Source organism: Lepidochelys kempii, chromosome 1, assembly GCF_965140265.1.
Source record: "Lepidochelys kempii isolate rLepKem1 chromosome 1, rLepKem1.hap2, whole genome shotgun sequence".
NCBI classification, from domain to species: domain Eukaryota; kingdom Metazoa; phylum Chordata; order Testudines; family Cheloniidae; genus Lepidochelys; species Lepidochelys kempii.
Genome location: NC_133256.1, coordinates 164,423,158 through 164,442,532, shown reverse-complemented (window position 1 = coordinate 164,442,532; position 19,375 = coordinate 164,423,158).

Genomic DNA, 19,375 nt, shown 5'->3' with positions numbered 1-19,375 from the left:
ATTAGGATCCAAGGGAGACGATTTAAAAATAAAGGGTCTAATCTTTCAATGCTTATTTGGGCAAAACTCTTTTGTAAATTATTTGGTGTGTTACCTGAGCAAGGTCAAGGGTATCTGAGTCCGTCTGGGACAGGTGTGGTACTGAGATCTCCATTTTGATCTGTATTGCCAATGGGAGTTGTGCAAGTAAAATGAATACAAATTAATAGAGATTCATACTGCAGAGAGGAGACCCACAATTCAGCGAGAAGGGGAGAATTTTGTCTGTGGATTTAAGAGTTGAGTTTGAGTGTTTTTTTAGCTCTGGGAAATTCAGAACTATCTTGAATTTAGCAATTTGCCTTTTGATTTCTGCATCTAAGAATTCCACTATGAAGTCTGAATCATCAAATTGGTAATTTTATTTCAGAAAGCATGATTTAAAAAGAGAAATTTGCTACAACATGCTTGCTACAGCACATTTGTAGTTTCAGAGTAACAGCTGTGTTAGTCTGTTTTCGCAAAAAGAAAAGGAGTACTTGTGGCACCTTAGTGTATATCAGACAAATGTGAAGAGCATATATGAAGAGTTAATTTTTTTCAATTTAATGTTACATGATGGGTTAAATGCTGCTCTTGAATTACAAGTAAGTCAGTGATGAATTTGGCCCAATATGTATAATTGTTAATACGTCTTCAATCCCCTTATTCTCCTGTCTGCTCACTCCACCATCACACTCTTGAGAGCCTATCTGTTCTCTTTGCTAATCTTTCCAGTTCAAGTTTGTTTTCTCACCGATACCACCCATCTATTTAGAATTCCCATCTTCACTCCCCTTTTCTGAAACACTTATTATTTATCAATTATGTTGCAATAGTGCTTAGACGCCCCACTCACCATGCCAGGTGCTGTGCAAACAGAAAGTGACAATCCATGCCTTGAAGAGCCTAGCATTTCCTCTTTTTGCATTACAAATGGCCCCAACAGCAGTATGTGGTACTGTGCCAATGAAGGACTCTCTGGGCCCATTCCTGCCATTAACTTCAATTGAAGCAGGATAAGGCTGGGGGGAAGGCATAGGGTATAAACATTGCTAAGCCCATCATGCCACCTAATGGCTTTGGCCAGTGAAATATGGTGATGGGCTGTAAACAAAGCTGTAAGTTTCATTAAGAAGAAAGCAACAGCCTTTCTTTGTAAGTTAAAAGTTTTTCTATTTGTAACCCTTCTGCCCGTCAGAGTTGGCAGTAACAAGGCCCGGGTTTAGTATCTAGGGGTTTCATTCCAATAACACAGTGCAAAACCGGCTTGAGCCCCCACCCAGTGACCTGGGACAAATATATACCACCCCCGCTGGGCGCCTCCAAGAGGTAATACTTCCCCTCTCGCAAGCACAGAGTCTGAGTGTAGCAAAAGCCTTTTAATAACAGAGAGAAACAACGTGTCATTATGTTGGGGAAACACTACCAACGAGCAAAAAAACCCACCCCAAGCAAATTGGGGTGTGACCTTGGTCCAGCAACCAAAAGTCCAACAACCCAACAGTCTCTGTCCCTGGTCAGTGCAGCAGCAGAGTTTGAAAGTTTATCTGCAGAGTTTTACCTCCCAACCTCGGTGGAGATGGGAGTGTGGGGGTTAAGGGCCACCTTACATGGTCCAAAGCCGATTGCCTCAACTTCTCCATGGGGCTCCACTCTGCTCCACCAGCAGTCCCACGAATTGCTCCGCTCTGCCAGCCACCCCCATGAGCTGCTCCAGCCATCCTGTGAACCACTCTGCTCACCCACAAACTGCTCTGCAATATATCTTCAGGCTCCCCCACTACTTAACACAACACTCAGTGATTTCAGCTTGTAGTAGGGGAGCCTCAGTACTGGTGCACTATTAGCCCAAAGTGAATTCAGCTCAGCAACCTGTAACTAGACTCCTAATGGAATCAAAATTAGCTCTGATATTCCACAGTGGAGAAAGAAGGAAGTGCAATTAGCATGTAAGGCCCTCACCAGAGGGCCCATACCACCAGGTATTAATACATGTTCTCAGCCTCTCTCCATTCACTGAGGTTTTGGAACCCATGTCCCTTGCCTAGCGAGTGCTATTTAGGTGATGGCGAGTCCCTCCATCATAACAAAAGGCTAAGTACAGTTCCACTGTCCTTGATTCACATAATTAGGATAATTTATTCTTCCTGCCCCAATAACAGAGAAACTGGGGATCCCACAGCAGCCAGAGTGACTATTTGGGCAGCTATGGGCTCATGGTAGGCAGGGTGGGTGTGCCTATGCAAATGAGATCAGCCCCTGAAGTTCTTTTCCACAACTTGCCACAACTCACCACCAGATGTCAGGGTGCAGCTCATCCTGACTCTGCTTACATATCCATTGACTTTGAGTTTTAGAGCAGGCCCTCTGGGCTCAATTATGACATTTACTTCCACCCCATGGAAAGCATCAGGTCACAGAGAAGCACAATGCCTCCAGAGCTCCAAGAAGCTATTCTCAACACTCATTCAGGAAATGCAGCATACTTTCAACATACACCTTCCCATGTGGCTGGTCAGCTCTAGGTGCTACCATGTGCAGGGATGGAGAGCAATGGCTTTGCCTACTCCGCCCCCTTTTCACCAGCAGCCCCCAAGTTCTTCCCAGCATGCAGCTGTAGGGGGGGGGGGTCCTACAATATGGCCCTATGTTTTTGGATAGATTTCCTCAAAGTGGGGTTCGAATGGTTGTATATTTGATTAATTTTCCTCAGCTAGTGTCAAGATCAGCTCAGATAGGCTTCAGACTGGCTGTGGAAAAACTTGTACCAAACCGTTTTGCTATGTTTCTCAGGTCAGGTTCATTGATAGGTTTGCTGGCAAACCTGACCTAAATTTTATGTGAACGAGTAACTTATTGTAACTGTCAGAAATTAGGCAAAGTTCAATAGATGGACATATTTTCCACGCAAAGTCAGGCAAAAATGGAATTATTTGGCTTAGTTTTGTTTGGAGATTTTAGGAGATTTGAACCCTGCAGAATTAAACCAAAAACTATTTTGTATGAACAATTGTGGGCTGAAAGCACCATTTACACAGCCTTCCTTCAGATTTGAAATTAGCTATATGGTGTCATAGTTCCATGGGGTTCCTAGGAGCAATACATAACACAAAAAGGTAAATGGAGGGACTTGATATTCATCAACCGATCCCTTTCCTAATCATATCCGTGTAAATAGATACACTATACTGAGACCTAAACATGCATCAAACAGCCTCACATAAATGACAATGGCTGCTAATTTTACTAATCCCACCTAGCAAAGTATCATGAAGATGATGTGCTTCTATTGTATCTTTTCTTTGAAATTAGAGCCTGAAGGTTACATTTTCTTAGTGAAGATCTCTGCTAAAAACTCTCACTCTGGCTTCACATAGAGCATTCTGATCTGCCTGCCTTGGCAAACCAGAAACACTAAGAGTATGTCTACATTGCCATTAAAAACCTGTGGCTGGCTTGTGCCAGCTGTCTGGGGCTTGCAGGGCTCAGGCTAAGGGGCTGTTTAACTGCAGTGTAGACATTTGGGCCCGGGCTGGACCCTGTGCTCTAGGACCCTGTGAGGTGAGAGGGTTCCAAGGCTCAAACTGCAGCCTGAGCACAAAAGTCTAAGCTACAATTAAACAGTTGCTTAGCCCAAGCCCCATGAGCCCAAGATAGCTGGCATGGTCCAGCCATGGGTGTCTAACTGCAATACAGTCATATCTTAAGACTGGTGCTGGACCTAATAGTCAATACAGTCTAGAATGATCCACACAGTCGTATGAATTTCAGATGAATGTTTCCTCTGACTTAAACTTTTGCTAATAAAATAAAGGGCATAACCATGCAGAAGCCTGCACTAGAAGTCACTCTGAGGGTCTGACTTTAATCCCACACTTCTGTTGTATCTAGAATTCTGTCCTTGTGCCTGTGTTACAGCACATACAGCATTTTCACTCCCATATACTAGGCATCTGTTGCAACTTATTTCATTCTTGTAGTGAATTAAGGACAAAGTTTCAATTTCCCCACTTGTGTGGGTTTAAAACAGACCCTTAACTTTACTTTAAGGCAGGGCTTTCCAAAGTGTGGAGTGTAACCCCTTAGATGGATGCAAAAGGATATCTGCATGTGTGTGGACACATCTTGCAGTTGTTCTCCAAAGCCTCAGCTTCCTTTGGGGGGGAAAGGGGAGAGTAAATCTCTAGCTGTTACGACTGCCAACAAAACAAAATGTGCCTTGACTTCAACCAATTAGGAAGTGTCTGCCTGAGTTAGCAGAGAGCCTGAAACAATAGCTCTGAACTGCTTATTCATTTTAATAGGTACTAGCTCAAATGCCAATGATAACACTTTAAATGTTCACTGCTCAAAGCATGGATGAAAGGAGAGGAAGGATCATATTATGAAGACCTGCACTAGCAAGTTCCTAGGTAATGGGCCATGACTGGTTTTATTTTTGTGAAGGGGAGCTAAGTTTTCTAAACTTTGGGGAAGCAACGACTTAAGGGATCTTGTCAAGGCTGATGGGCCTAGAACTATCCCTAGATCAATGATTTTTTATCCTGAAAAGTCTATCAGCTCTCCAAAATGAGCTGCAACAATGCAAGCTGTGACTAAACCTCCACTGCCATCTTTAAATACATGCTATCTGTGCTCTTGAATAGGATGCCAGGTTGGAAGCAGGATTGAAGGAATCCAACATCTGCTGGTTGGAAAAGTTCTTATGCTCAAGAACAGGGAAAAGTCTGGAGGTAGAGTGGAACCTCGCATTTTGGCATAGAATCAGAGGGTCTCCTATGCATTATTCATTCAGATCTCAGCATCAGTGGGAGTTTTGAAGGCCCTAGCTCCTGTCTCCTCAATGCTGTCTCTGAGGGGACATGCAGCAGAGCTGCAGAGCAGACAAAGCAGATATGTTTCCCCGTTCTGTACTTTCTAATATGGCAGGCAAGCATGGTTTTTAAGCTCTACCCCTTCCAAAAGGACACCATAAACTTCTTTTTAAAAATGAGTTTAAAACAGTGTCAGATATAAACACCTGCCCATGAGTCTCACTGCCAACTTTTAGGGTTTTATAAAAACAGTTTTCTAAAATGTTTTCCTCTCTCCAGTTGTGAAAGACCTACCCACACACATACTACAGGAGAAACTGACTGCCCATCAGACAGCAAAACTGGCTATACACAAAGTGCTATCAAATGCACAGAGTAAACAAACAAAGATCCAGGAAACTTTTTTTCCCTGTAATCCTTTCCTGCTATAATTTTAGGCTTTTTCTGCACAGTTTGCACTAGTTTAACTTAAATCAATTGTAAAACTGATTCCATGTCTGTCTCTGCACCATACGGCAGTCTGTTCATTTTGATCTTTGTGCAAATGCTATTTCACCCCACACCCCCCCTCCACAATCATGCAGACAACCAAATGCAGAGCTAGCTTTTTCGATAATATTGACTTCACATCCTCCTCTATTAGAGCATCGTTAGTCAGGAGGACACTTTCAGGTAGGTAAATGTCAGTTCATTTAGTGCTGCACCATTAATCCTGATATTCAGTTCAAGATACTGTTTGCTTAGCTCAGGTCATTATATATCCTTGGTCTTTGAAATGCTAATTGTCAAGCCAAAACATTCAGATGTAGTCGCAAAACAAGATGTCATTATCTTCAGGTCTTGCTCTGAGTGGGCTAAAAATGCCAAGAGTAGGTTTATGTATCTACACAAATGAGAGAGATTTAAGAGTTTGCCTGAGCAGAACGTTTTCCCATTTCCACAAGATGCTTCAGCTGACATTGCTGTGTTTTGAAGGAACATCCAAATTATATAAGTATGTAACGTACAATAGTGCCATCTTGTGGCATGCTGCACTTTATAACTGAGTGTTATACACAACTATTACTGGCTGCTGGCAAATTGGCTTTTGAACTAGGGAATGCCTCACATGGAAAAATGTTGATGATGATTATTGGGTACAGAAAACATTTATTTTACCTATTATAATTATGTATATTACAGTACCACTGCCCCGCCCCAACTAGAAGTGGGGCCCCATTGTGCGAGGCACTGTACAAACTCAAAGTGAGAGACCGTCCCTGCCTCAAAGAGCTTACAAACAAAACCGACAAGGCAGACAGCAGGAAGGAAGCAGAGGCACAGAGTACATAAGGTCACATAGCAGGTCTGTGGAAGAACTGCAAATAGAACCCCCGCCCCCTCATTTACAGGCTACTGGCACTTGAGCACACTGACTCTCAAATGTGAGTTCTTGTACTTTATAGTATTGCTGCCCATGGCTTTGCTTACATGGTGATAGATTACTCTAACCCAAGTGGCCAAAAAAAAAAGAGCTATCTCCAGATTTGGCCCTTCACAGCTGTTTGTAGTACAGAGCTTACTGATTTTTGGCAAGGAGAAGAGTTGTGGTGGTTTGTTTTTTACATGTTGACTTAAAAAAACACATTAGACTTTTATACTGATGGTGCTAATTAGATGTCAATGGTCCACTCCACAATAATAGCATTGTAGGATAATTTTAACAGTCCAGTTTTCCCTGATTCTTTTTTTTATTTTAGTGTTAAGCTTCTTTTAAACTGACTCCCTCTAGGTGAGGGAGAAAACATAGACGGGATTTGGGGGGCTGGGGGTGGGGTAATGTTCACAATCTTGAATGAGATTGTGAATTCTGCAAAACTAAAAAATTGCTCAAGAAATTTGTGAACCCTCATTCCAGCAGGCTTGTCCATCCCTGAATTTGAACTTCTTACATACTGTGCTCTTCCACAAACATCCACTGAAGTCCACTTCTGCTGTGCTGCCTATGGAGAATTCAGCCAACTCATACTGCCCACATTAAAGAAAGAATGTAGCCTTACTTTGTCAAGATGTTGGCTGAGATCCTTGACTACTCTGCTTAGATGTTGCACCCCTTGCCCTCTGTATGTTTGTCTGTCTCCCTCCAGACTGCAAGATCCTTAGGATAGGGACCATGCCTTCTTTTCTGTGTGGACAGCCCACAGCACAGTATGGGTGCTACCAAAACCAAATAATAATCCCTGTGCTCCAGTAATCCATCATACACTGATTTCTTCTGCCTTTTATTGACGTAACTTCCTTAAAGGCCAGATCCTGTGACATGCTGTGCACTTGCCACTCCCATTACCTTCAAAGGTGCTCTGAGCACCACGCAGGATTGGACTCTAAACCTTGAATTGCAAGCCATACTGGTGTTAGCCTTGTCAGTATTTAGCCAGTAAAGTCTGCTTTACTGGCTGAGGAATGAGCCAAAGTTTGGCTTTTATCCAGCAGTGCATGACTGATGATGTTCCTATATACTTCCAGAATTGGTAATGGTAACACATTCCCACCTGCGTGCTCAGCAGACTGTGCATTTATCTAAGATGACTGATATCCTTTGTCCCTTGGTTCACCCCATGTCTTTAATGTGACTACAGGAAAAAGACTAGTTGTGTTGATGTCTATATATTTTTTTCCATACAAATTAAGAACATTTTTCTTTGGGCTGCGGACAGTAAATGGGGGTGGATTTGCTATCTGATCTATCTATAATATTCTTGTGGGTACCAATGGCTAGGGTGTCTTCCCACCCCTTTGCTTCTGAAAGGGGGCAGTTCTGCCTCTGGAAGGTTTGGTTACAGGGAAGAGGCAGAATATTTTAAATTATTTAGGTAAGTAAAGATTAAGCACATGCCTAACTTTAAGCATAGTAAGTATTCATTGACTTGCATGACAAGTCAGAGGTTTAACATTAGGCACAGGCTTAAGTATCTTCCTGATTCAGGCCCTGAATCAGGAAATTATTTCAAGTTTCACAGTTCCTTGAGGGAGAATTTTTGGAAGTCATTGGACAGGGGAGCTAAACTACCTTGTCTCTTATACCATACATTCTTTTTCTTTTCTATTTATTGTGTGTGTAACAGAGGGAAACCTTATGATGCCTCAGGGCTTGCTACAACCATAGGTCAATAGAAATCAGCAATATTTCAACAAGAACCTACACAAGCAAGGAGGGTTTATGAAATATAACATTAAAACACTGGATACTGAATGGATTGGGGGAGTAGTAATTGATGTTCTCTTCTCAGCTAAAAGCTGGTCAAGGTTGGTAGATAGTGACTGTTCAGTACCATCTGTGAAGTTAGATGATAGGTCTTAGTCTAGCTCTTAGCAGAGAAGTGTCCAAAGAACAAACCACCACCACAGTTGGCATCAACTGCCATCCCTGGACAATCTCAGCAAAGAGGTCAAGGACTGAATGAGTTTGGAGGCTGATATACTGTTTGTCTCCCTCCTAAAGGTGGTCACTACAGGTCAAGGAATACTGATAGTATGAAGAGATGCTTATACTGCAATGGTCCAAGCTGCATTAGGGAACTTTACTTGAGCTTCTCCTTGGAAGGAGGCCCAGAGTAATGTGCTTAGTTCATATGGACCACACTCAATATAATGCACTGTCAAAAACCCTGGGCCAGCCCTGCTCTCCCTGTTTACATTGACTTCTGTACAGTAGTTGCAAAATGGTAACATGCCACATTATCAACAAACACATCTGTGGAAACACACAAGTAAAAATATTCTTTATCTACATATTTACCTTGCAGGAGCTATCTTCTTGGTCAGATCTGAAGTAGTTGGTTGGAGTTTTATTCTGAAAGACACATGCATGAGAAATAACTGTTCATATACTGCAAATATTGTACATATGCTAGTGTATGACCTAGGAAAAGGGATACTTTTCATACTGTTTTAAGGAGTTGAACAGTGTGGGCCTGATCCTGCAAACCCTTACTCATGTGAGTAGTCCTGAAATCTGTGGGGACTGCCATCAGGGTTAAGGACCAGGCCAGAGACTTGTATAATTCTATGGGTATGTCTACACTACAAAATTAGGTCAAATTTATAGGAGTTAGTTTTTTTGGAAATCGTTTTTATATAGTCAATTGTGTGTCCCAACACAATGCTCTAAGTGCATTAACTTGGCAGAGTGCTTCCACAGTACTGAGGCTAGCGTCGACTTCTGGAGTGTTGCACTGTGGGTAGCTATCCCACAGTTCCTGCAGTCTCCGCTGCCCATTGGAATTCTGGGTTGAGATCCCAATGCCTGATGGGGCAAAAAACATTGTCATGTGGTGGTTCTGGGTACATGTCATCAGGCCCTCCCTCCCTTCCTCTGTGAAAGCAACGGCAGACAATTGTTTCACACCTTTTTTCCTGAGTTACCCGTGCGGAAGCCATACCATGGCAAGCATGGAGCCTGCTCAGCTCACTGTCACCATATGTCTCCAGGGTGCTGGCAGACGCGGTACTGCATTGCTACACAGCAGCAGCAACCCATTGCCTTGTGGCAGGAGACAGTGCAATAGGCCTGAAAACCATCCTCATCTTGTCCGAGGTGCTCCTGGCCGCCTCGGTAAGGTCTGTCAGGAGCGCCTGGGCAGATATGGGCGCAGGGACTAAATTAGGAGTGACTCGACCAGGTCATTCTCTTTAGTCCTGCAGGCAGTCCTATTGTACCATCTTATGGTGAGCAGGCAGGAGATGTGGATGGCTTGCAGTCCTACTGCACTATGTGCTGCCAGCCAAAGATGTAAAAGATAGATGGAGTGGATCAAAACAAGAAATAGAACAGATTTGTTTTGTATTCATTTGCTCCTCAATCCCACCGTGAAATCAACTGCCAACAATCGTTTTGGTGAGGTCTGTCAGGGGCACCTTAAAATACCAGAGGGAGGGATAGCTTAGTGGGTTGAGCATTGGCCTGCTAAACCCAGGGGTTTGAGTTCAATCCTTGAGGGGGCCATTCTGTGTGACAGTTGTTTTTGTTTCTCCTTGATGTAAAGCCACACCCTTTGATTTTAATTCCCTGTAAGCCAACCCTGTAAGCCATGTCGTCAGTTGCCCCTCCCTCCGTCAGAGCAACGGCAGACAATCGTTCTGCGCCTTTTTTCTGTGCAGACGCCATACCACGGCAAACGTGGAGCCCGCTCAGATCACTTTGGCAATTATGAGCACATTAAACACCACGCGCATTATCAAGCAGTATATGCAGCACCAGAACCTGCCAAAGCAAAACCAGGCAAGCAGGCAACATCAGTGCGGTGACAAGAGTGAGGACATGGACACAGACTTCTCTCAAAGCACTGGCCCTGCCAATGCATGCATCATGGTGCTAATGGGGCAGGTTCATGCTGTGGAACGCTGATTCTGGGCCCAAGAAACAAGCACAGACTGGTGGGACCACATAGTGTCGCAGGTCTGGGACGATTCCCAGTGGCTATGGAACTTTTGCATGCGTAAGGGCACTTTCATGGAACTTTGACTTGCTTTCCCCTGCCCTGAGGTGCATGAATACCAAGATGAGAGCAGCCCTCACAGTTGAGAAGCGAGTGGCAATAGCCCTGTGGAAGCTTGCAACGCCAGACAGCTACCAGTCAGTCGGTAATCAATTTGGAGTGGGCAAATCTACTGTGGGGGCTTCTGTGATGCAAGTAGCCAACGCAATCAAAGATCTGCTGATACCAAGGGTAGTGACCCTGGGAAATGTGCAAGTCATAGTGAAGGGCTTTGCTGCAATGGGATTCCCTAACTGTGGTGGGGTCATAGACAGAACCCATATCCCTATCTTGGCACCGCAGCACCAAGCCGGCGAGTACATAAACCGCAAGGGGTACTTTTCAATAGTGCTGCAAGCTCTGGTGGATCACAAGGGACATTTCACCAACGTCAACGTGGGATGGCTGGGAAAGGTACATGACGCTCGCATCTTCAGGAACTCTGGTCTGTTTCAAAAGCTGCAGGAAGGGACTTTATTCCCAGACCAGAAAGTAACTGTTGGGGATGTTGAAATGCCTATAGTTATCCTTGGACGCAGCCTACCCCTTAATGCCATGGCTCATGAAGCCATACACAGGCAAACTGGACAGTAGTCAGGAGCTGTTCAACTACAGGCTGAGCAAGTGCAGAATGGTGGTAGAATGTGCATTTGGACATTTAAAGGTGCGCTGGCGCAGTTTACTGACTTGGTTAGACCTCAGCAAAACCAATATTCCCACTGTTATTACTGCTTGCTGTGTGCTCCACAATATCTGAGTAAGGGGGAGACGTTTATGGCAGAGTGGGAGGTTTAGGCAAATCGCCTGGCTGCTGGTTACACACAGCCAGACACCAGGGCGGTTAGAGCACAGGAGGGCGCGGTGCATGTCAGAGAAGCTTTGAAAACCAGTTTCATGATTGGCCAGGCTACAGTGTGAAAGTTCTGTTGGTTTCTCCTTGATGAAACCCCCCCACACACCTTGGTTCACTCTACCTCCCTGTAAGCTAACCACCCTCCCCTCCCGCCTTCAGTCACTGCTTGCAGAGGCAATAAAGTCATTGTTGCTTCACATTCATGCATTCTTTATTCATTCATCACACAAACGGGGATAACTGCCAAGGTAGCTGGGGAGGTGTGGTGGAGGAGGGAAGCACCAGGTGGGGTGGTGGAGGAGGGAAGGACAAGGCCACACACCACTTTAAAACATATTGAATGCCAGCCTTCTGTTGCTAGGGCAATCCTCTGGGGTGGAGCGGCTGGGTGGCCAGAGGCCTCCCCACTGCATTCTTGGGCGTCTGGGGGAAGAGGTTATGGAACTTGGGGAGGAGGGCCGTTGGTTTCACAGGGGCTGTAGCGGCGGTCTGTGCTCCTGCTGCCTTTCCTGCAGCTCAACCATACGCTGGAGCATATGAGTTTGATCCTCCAGCAGCCTCAGCATTGAATCCTGCCTCCTCTCATCACGCTGCCGCCACCTTTCAGTTTCAGCCCTCTCTTCAGCCCGCCACCTCTCCTCCTGGTCATTTTGTGCTTTCCTGCACTCTGACATTGTGTGCCTCCACGCATTCGTCTGTGCTCTGTCAGTGTGGGAGGACAGCATGAGCTCAGAACATTTCATCGCGAGTGTGGTTTTTTTTTTGCTTTCTAATCTTCACTAGCCTCTGGGAAGGAGAAGATCCTGTGATCCTTGAAACACATGCAGCTGTTGGAAGGGGAAAAAAAGGGACAGTGGTATTTAAAAAGACACATTTTATAGAACAATGTGTACACTCTTTCACGGTAAACCTTGCTGTTAACATTACATACATAGCACATGTGCTTTCGTTACAAGGTCGCCTTTTGTCTCCCCCCACTGCGTGGGTAGCCCCTCCCCCCTCCCCATGGCTAACAGCAGGGAACATTTCTGTTCAGCCACAGGCAAACAACCCAGCAGGAACGGGCACCTCTGAATGTCCCCTTAAGAAAAGCACCCTATTTCAACCAGGTGACCATGAATGATCACTCTCCTGAGGATAACACAGAGATAAAGAACGGATGTTGTTTGAACACCAGCAAACATACACTGCAATGCTTTGTTGTACAATGATTCCCGAGTATGTGTTACTGGCCTGGAGTGGTGGTGTCCTACCATGGTGGACGGAATAAGGCTGCCCTCCCCAGAAACCTTTTTGCAAAGGCTTTGGGAGTACATCCAGGAGAGCTGCAAATGCCAGGGCAAATTAATCATTAAACATGCTTGCTTTTAAACCATGTATAGTATTTTAAAAGGTACACTCACCAGAGGTCCCTTCTCTGCCTGGTGGGTCCGGGAGGCAGCCTTGGGTGGGTTCAGGGGGTACTGGCTCCAGGTCCAGGGTGAGAAACAGTTCCTGGTTGTTGGGAAAACTGGTTTCTCCACTTGCTTGCTGTGAGCTATCTACAACTTCCTCATCCCCAAAACCTGCTTCCGTGTTGCCTCCATCTCCATTGAAGGAGTCAAACAACACAGCTGGGGTAGTGGTGGTTGAACCCTCTAAAATGGCATGCAGCTCATCATAGAAGCGGCATGTTTGGGGCTCTGACCCTGAGCGGCCATTTACCTCTCTGGTAGGCTTCCCTCAGCTCCTTAAGTTTCATGCGGCACTGCTTCGGGTCCCTGTTATGGCTTCTATCCTTCATGCCCTGGGAGATTTTTGACAAATGTTTTGGCATTTCAAAAACTGGAACGGAGTTCTGATAGCACGGATTCCTCTCCCCATACAGCAATCAGATCCTGTACCTCCCGTTCGGTCCATGCTGGAGCTCTTTTGCAATTCTGGGACTCAATCATAGTCACCTCTGCTGATGAGCTCTGCACTCACCTGCAGCTTGCCATGCTGGCCAAACAGGAAATTGAAATTCAAAAGTTCGCGGGCCTTTTCCTGTCTACCTGGCCAGTGCATTTGAGTTGAGAGTGCTGTCGAGAGTGGTCACAATGGACCACTCTGGGATAGCTCCCGGAGGCCAAAACCATCTAATTGTGTCCACAGTACCCCAAATTCGACCTGGCAAGGCTGGTTTCCATGCTAATCCCCTTGTCGGGGGTGGAGTAAGGAAATTGATTTTAAGAGCCCTTTAAGTCAGGGGAAAAAAGGGCTTCGTCATGTGGACGGGTACAGGGTTAAATCGATTTAATGCTGCTAAATTCGACCTCAACTCCTAGTGTAGACCAGGGCTATGTTAATGTCTGGGTTGGCAGCTGAACTTTGCCAGCGTAGTTTTACTGTTTGACTTTGTCCGGGTAGGGCTGGGGGCAAAAGTGAGAAGGAATTAGCTTATGTTTGCTGGGTACTGCAGACGATTGGTAAGAGAATTTTGAGACCACTCAATTGCTTGACATCTAGGTACATCAAAGAAGAGAGGGATATCCAGTGGTTAGGGCACTAGCCTAGAACTTAGGAGACCTAGGTTCAAGCCCCTGGTCTGCCACAGACTTCCTACACCTCCTTAATCAAGTCACTTAGTCACTCTCCATTCCCCATCTATAAAATGAGGATAAGAGCACTGCCCTGCTTCACAGCAATGTTGTGGGGCTAAAATACATTGAAGTGTGTGATGGGTCCCATATGTATCTTAGATTGAGTACATGGATTAGGTTTAATAGGTGATTATTATTTTATGTGGCTTTACAAAATCTTACTGTGTTTGTATATGTGAGGCCAGACTTTGAATAAAGCTCCACTCTGAGCAACACCCAGTGCGAACAGCAGCAACTGCCAGATGCTGAGCCCTTTACAAATTCTGGCCAGTGCTGTTTATGAAGTATTGTGCCTATTTTTTTTGCTAGAACTAGATGCATTCCCTCTCCACTTTCTCCCCAAGAAGAAAGCTCTGGAGTACCCGCTGAAGTCACACACAACAATTGTTAGTGCAGGTGCATGGCTGCCGGGGAAAGAACCAGGCTTTCCCCTTGCACAGATTCATGGCCCAATTGAAGGTCAGGCACAGTTGCTAAGGGAAGCACAGGGACTATGCCTTTTATATTCTCTCAGGAATACACAGACTCCACTAGGCTATGAAACGGGCCCAATGTACAGGGGAAAGTGTGATGCACCACATAAAGAGGTGTAGCAGCATGCATGCTTTCCCAGCAGCTCAGAGAACTCCAGGAGGCATTCTGTGTGCCAGTGCTCCTCCTTGGCCACAGTGGCTGTGGAGTGTCCCCAGCACAGGTCTGTGCCTTTAAGGCTCTACATGAAATCTCATTTATGCATGGGACATCTAAATCTTTTAATAAACAGACCGCAATTGTCATTTGGTTGTGCAAAGAGACTGATCCTCAGAAAAGGGGAAAGCTTGTGTCCCAGTTGAAAAGTCTATGCCAGAAACTGCAACGATAGGAGCACCAATTATAGGATTAATGACAATCGAGGGATTTCCTGTACCATTGGAGGAATTTACTTTTATATAAACAAAAACACAGATGTGAGTGAAGGTTCTAGGGATGGGTGTTAGAAGAGAATGGGGTAGCAATCAAGGATTTTGTTTTTGCAAAGTAAACGTTGCTTGGCTGTTTTATTACATTTTTTTTTCTAGCTTCTTTTGCAGCTTACATCTTTTGTTTTAAAACCAGCAAAGACAGTGGAAAAAACATTGACATTTAAAATATATTCTCCTGAACTGATCTGTTGGTTGAACCTTTCATTACAAAGTACCCCATAAAACAAACACACACTTACCTACACATCTGAAGCCCATGTGGATTTGATCTTTTCTTAGTTAAATTTACTTTTTTATATATGTTTAAACAGACCAGATAACACAAACACTTATTACCTCCCGAAACAGGATCTATTCTTACAATTCATTCCATGTACTATAGCAAGTCATAAGTACCTCAGAGCAGGGATTGTGCTTACTTTTATTATGTATTATTTGTATTGTGGTTTTGCCTAGGGGACCCAATCATGGATTGCGGGCCAATTGTGCCAGGGAACGTACAGACACTCAAAGTGACAGTCCCTGCCCTGATGAGCTTAGAATCTGAGTTTGGACAGTACATTGAGGATGCTAATGGAAACAAATTAATATTAATAAGTGGGTCAGCCTATTGATTACAAAGAGGAGTTTAATCTAAACAAAACAGGATTAGACACAGAATTATTTAAAGCTATTAAAAATACAAGCCTAGAAATGTACAGTAAGGGATTTTCCTTACATCACTGAACAATAGTAATGTAGGGAAATAAATGAGCAAAGAATTAGTTCTTCCAAAACATCAGTCTTTTAATTGATTCATTAATTATTTCAGCATTTTGCAGCTTCTGTGGAGTTGCAGGAGCAGCATTGTTTTCTGAGGGTCAGAGGGAGAGCTGTAATGATCACTGTAATAGCTATAGAGGGCACTGTTTGCCTTGCTTTCCCTCAGAAATTTGGTATTGATCAGTGGGACCTGTAGTTGTTAGCACTACTTCCTTAAATTTTTCAGCAAAAAAATTTGATATAGCATTACAAATGTGCTTTATTTCAAAGATTTTCATCAGAAAATAAATGAAGCTTCAAAACTTGGTTTGTTTCCAAACCATAGTTTAAATGACAAACTCCATATAAAAACACAGGGTCAGATCCCCAGCTGGTGTAAATCCGTATAGCTCCAGTGACTTCAGTGCAGCCAGGATAATATACAGCAGCTGAGAATTTGGCCCATTTTATTTAATAAGTAATTTTTGTAAAACATGGGCATGATCCTAGCCAGCTCCGTGCACAGTCACAAAGAGGGGAAAAAAGCACAGGGAACCTCCCTTTCTTGTTTAACCATGCAGGGGATGGGCACAATTTGACAGTTGTGGTCTCTTGAGTGCAGAGACTGCAAGCCAGATTCTGCACTCTGGTTGCTTTGCGCTATACCACCAGCGCAAAGCCACCCTAATGCCAGCATAGCTAGCCATGGGAGCATCTCTCCACTACAAGGGGAACCCTTCAGTATTAGAGACTGGAACATGGGTGGTTGCATATACTGGTTAGAGCAGGAGTCAGCAGCAAAGAATAGGAGCCCCAAGGCCAGAGCCAAAGGCAAGGGAGAGAGTTGGGTTACCTGGAGTCAGGCAAGGCTGGGTCCAAGGCTGGGAACAAGCAAGCACAGGAACTATCACAGCTATTGGCAAATATTTTGAGCAGCCACCAAACGGCTGCTGGACTGAGGAGCTGGTCTGCTGACTCTTCCCACCAATCAAATTGTAGCCAGTCATGCAGTCTACCACAGGCCCGCTGTGCTCGTTAGGTTGCCTGAAGTGTTCATAGAATATCAGGGTTGGAAGGGACCTCAGGAGGTCATCTAGTCCAACCCCCTGCTCAAAGCAGGACCAATCCCCAACTAAATCATCCCAGCCAGGGCTTTGTCAAGCCTGACCTTAAAAATTCCTAAGGAAGGAGATTCCACCACCTCCCTAGGTAACGCATTCCAGTGTTTCACCACCCTCCTAGTGAAAGTTTTTTTCCTAATATCCAACCTAAACCTCCCCCACTGCAACTTGAGACCATTACTCCTCGTTCTGTCATCAGCTACCACTGAAAACAGTCTAGATCCATCCTCTTTGGAACCCCCTTTCAGGTAGTTGAAAGCAGCTATCAAATCCCCCCTCATTCTTCTCTTCTGCAGACTAAACAATCCCAGCTCCCTCAGCCTCTCCTCATAAGTCATGTGTTCCAGTCCCCTAATCATTTTTGTTGCCCTCCGCTGGACGTTTTCCAATTTTTCCACATCCTTCTTGTAGTGTGTGGCCCAAAACTGGACACAGTACTCCAGATGAGGCCTCACCAATGTTGAATAGAGGGGAACAATCACATCCCTCGATCTGCTGGCATTGCCCCTGTGTTACCTGTCAGCTCTGTCTTTGGGGAACCAGGGCACAGTATCCAGCCTGTCTGACTCACAAAGGACGCCCCCACCAGCCTCTGCTTGAACCAAAACTGATCAGAAGAAAGACTTACAAAAAGCAATGAAAAGGGAGTGGGAGACACACCTAAACCCCTCTGGACAAGGGTGACAGGATTAAGGCAACTCCCCTAGCCTCATTTTCATTAAAGATGGAACAAGGAGGCATCTCCATTAGCATACAGAATGGAGAACAGAGATTCCAAGGCAAGAACTTCACTGAACTCTGGAACCAGAAAAGCACTGCATGATGGGGGATCTCTGCTCCAGAGGTTAATGAGGTTAGTGTCCACCCCTGCACATGCCCAGCTCAGTAGTTATCAGACCAATTCTAATAATAAATCCTTTACTGGTATCCAAAATACTGAGGCTGCCTAACTGCACTGTGAGCTCCCTCAAAGGAACACCACCCATAGCCAGGAATGATCAGTTCCTATTGTTTAGTCTGAACAAAACCATTTTGGTATACTCCCTTGAGCCATCAGTTTACCCATAAACAAATCTAGTGTTTTCCCTTGAACCATTGTTGTTTCCCTACAAAAAACCCTACACATGCTCAAGTAAGTGCTTTGATGCCTGGATCCAAAATCTGCATCAGTTCTATTGGGACTTCATCTTCTCCTGACTGATCGTGGTGGGGGTTTTACCAGTCTCCATCACTCCAAACCCTCAGCCGCCACCACCACCACCTGGGAACCTCGACCGGTTCGAGCTTCACGGAGTGGTGAAAACCCAACTTTTTTTCTCTTTTTTTTTTTTTTTCTATTCTAGGTAAACTATAACCCTGACTTGTGTGATCAGTTACAGTTTTCTAAACCTGACTTTTGTAATCAAATTTAAGCTAGATTTAATATTAGAACTGTTTTGTTTGGCTCTCTTTGTGTGGTTAACAACTGGCAATAATAACTTTTATGGTTAAGCTGGTTGCTTCCCCTTTCCCCCCTCCTTGTGTTTTTGGCTTCCCCATTTGCTCTGCAGCAACACACCTCTTACCTAAGCTACAGATCCCTGTAGCGGCCAAAAATCCTGTAGAGTTTGCTCATCAAGTGGGTGACTACCAGAACAATTGTAACATGACAGTGGGAATAGGGACATGCTGAACCTGTTGCATAGGAAGGTGGCAGCTTGGAGGTGCTGTTCGACCCAGCCTACAGAGTCCAGGGACATATAAGGGGTCAGCTTGGGAGTACCGATTGACCCGGTCCTCTCAGATGCGCTCTGTTAGAGAGAGTGTGTGTGTTCATCTGATTCTGGTGCTGGAAGAACCCAGCCCTAGGGAACCTCCAGTGGGAGGGAACTTGCAGCAGGGAGAAGTAGAGCTCCATATGAGAACACAAGTGACGCAAGCAGTACAGTGATAGAAATACAGACACCCTCCACCTGAAGAGTAACCCTAATAAATGAGTACCCCAAACTAACGGGCAAATCTGGTAACAGAAGACTGGCTCTGCTGCAGGCCCTGATTCCTGACATTCAGTAGCATATCGCCACCTCCTATGCGGTCCTCTCTCCTGCCCCCCAGAAGGGTGGGCACATGACTGGCTCCATGTCTAGTTGGCAGCTGGTATCAAGTGGAGTGCCCCAAGGGTCGGTCCTGGGGCCGGTTTTGTTCAATATCTTCATAAATGATCTGGAGGATGGTGTGGATTGCACTCTCAGCAAATTTGCGGATGATACTAAACTGGGAGGAGTGGTAGATACGCTGGAGGGGAGGGATAGGATACAGAAGGACCTAGACAAATTGGAGGATTGGGCCAAAAGAAATCTGATGAGGTTCAATAAGGATAAGTGCAGGGTCCTGCACTTAGGACGGAAGAACCCAATGCACAGCTACAGACTAGGGACCGAATGGCTAGGCAGCAGTTCTGCGGAAAAGGACCTAGGGGTGACAGTGGACGAGAAGCTGGATATGAGTCAGCAGTGTGCCCTTGTTACCAAGAAGGCCAATGGCATTTTGGGATGTATAAGTAGGGGCATAGCGAGCAGATCGAGGGACGTGATCGTTCCCCTCTATTCGACATTGGTGAGGCCTCATCTGGAGTACTGTGTCCAGTTTTGGGCCCCACACTTCAAGAAGGATGTAGATAAATAGGAGAGAGTCCAGCGAAGGGCAACAAAAATGATTAGGGGTCTGGAACACATGAGTTATGAGGA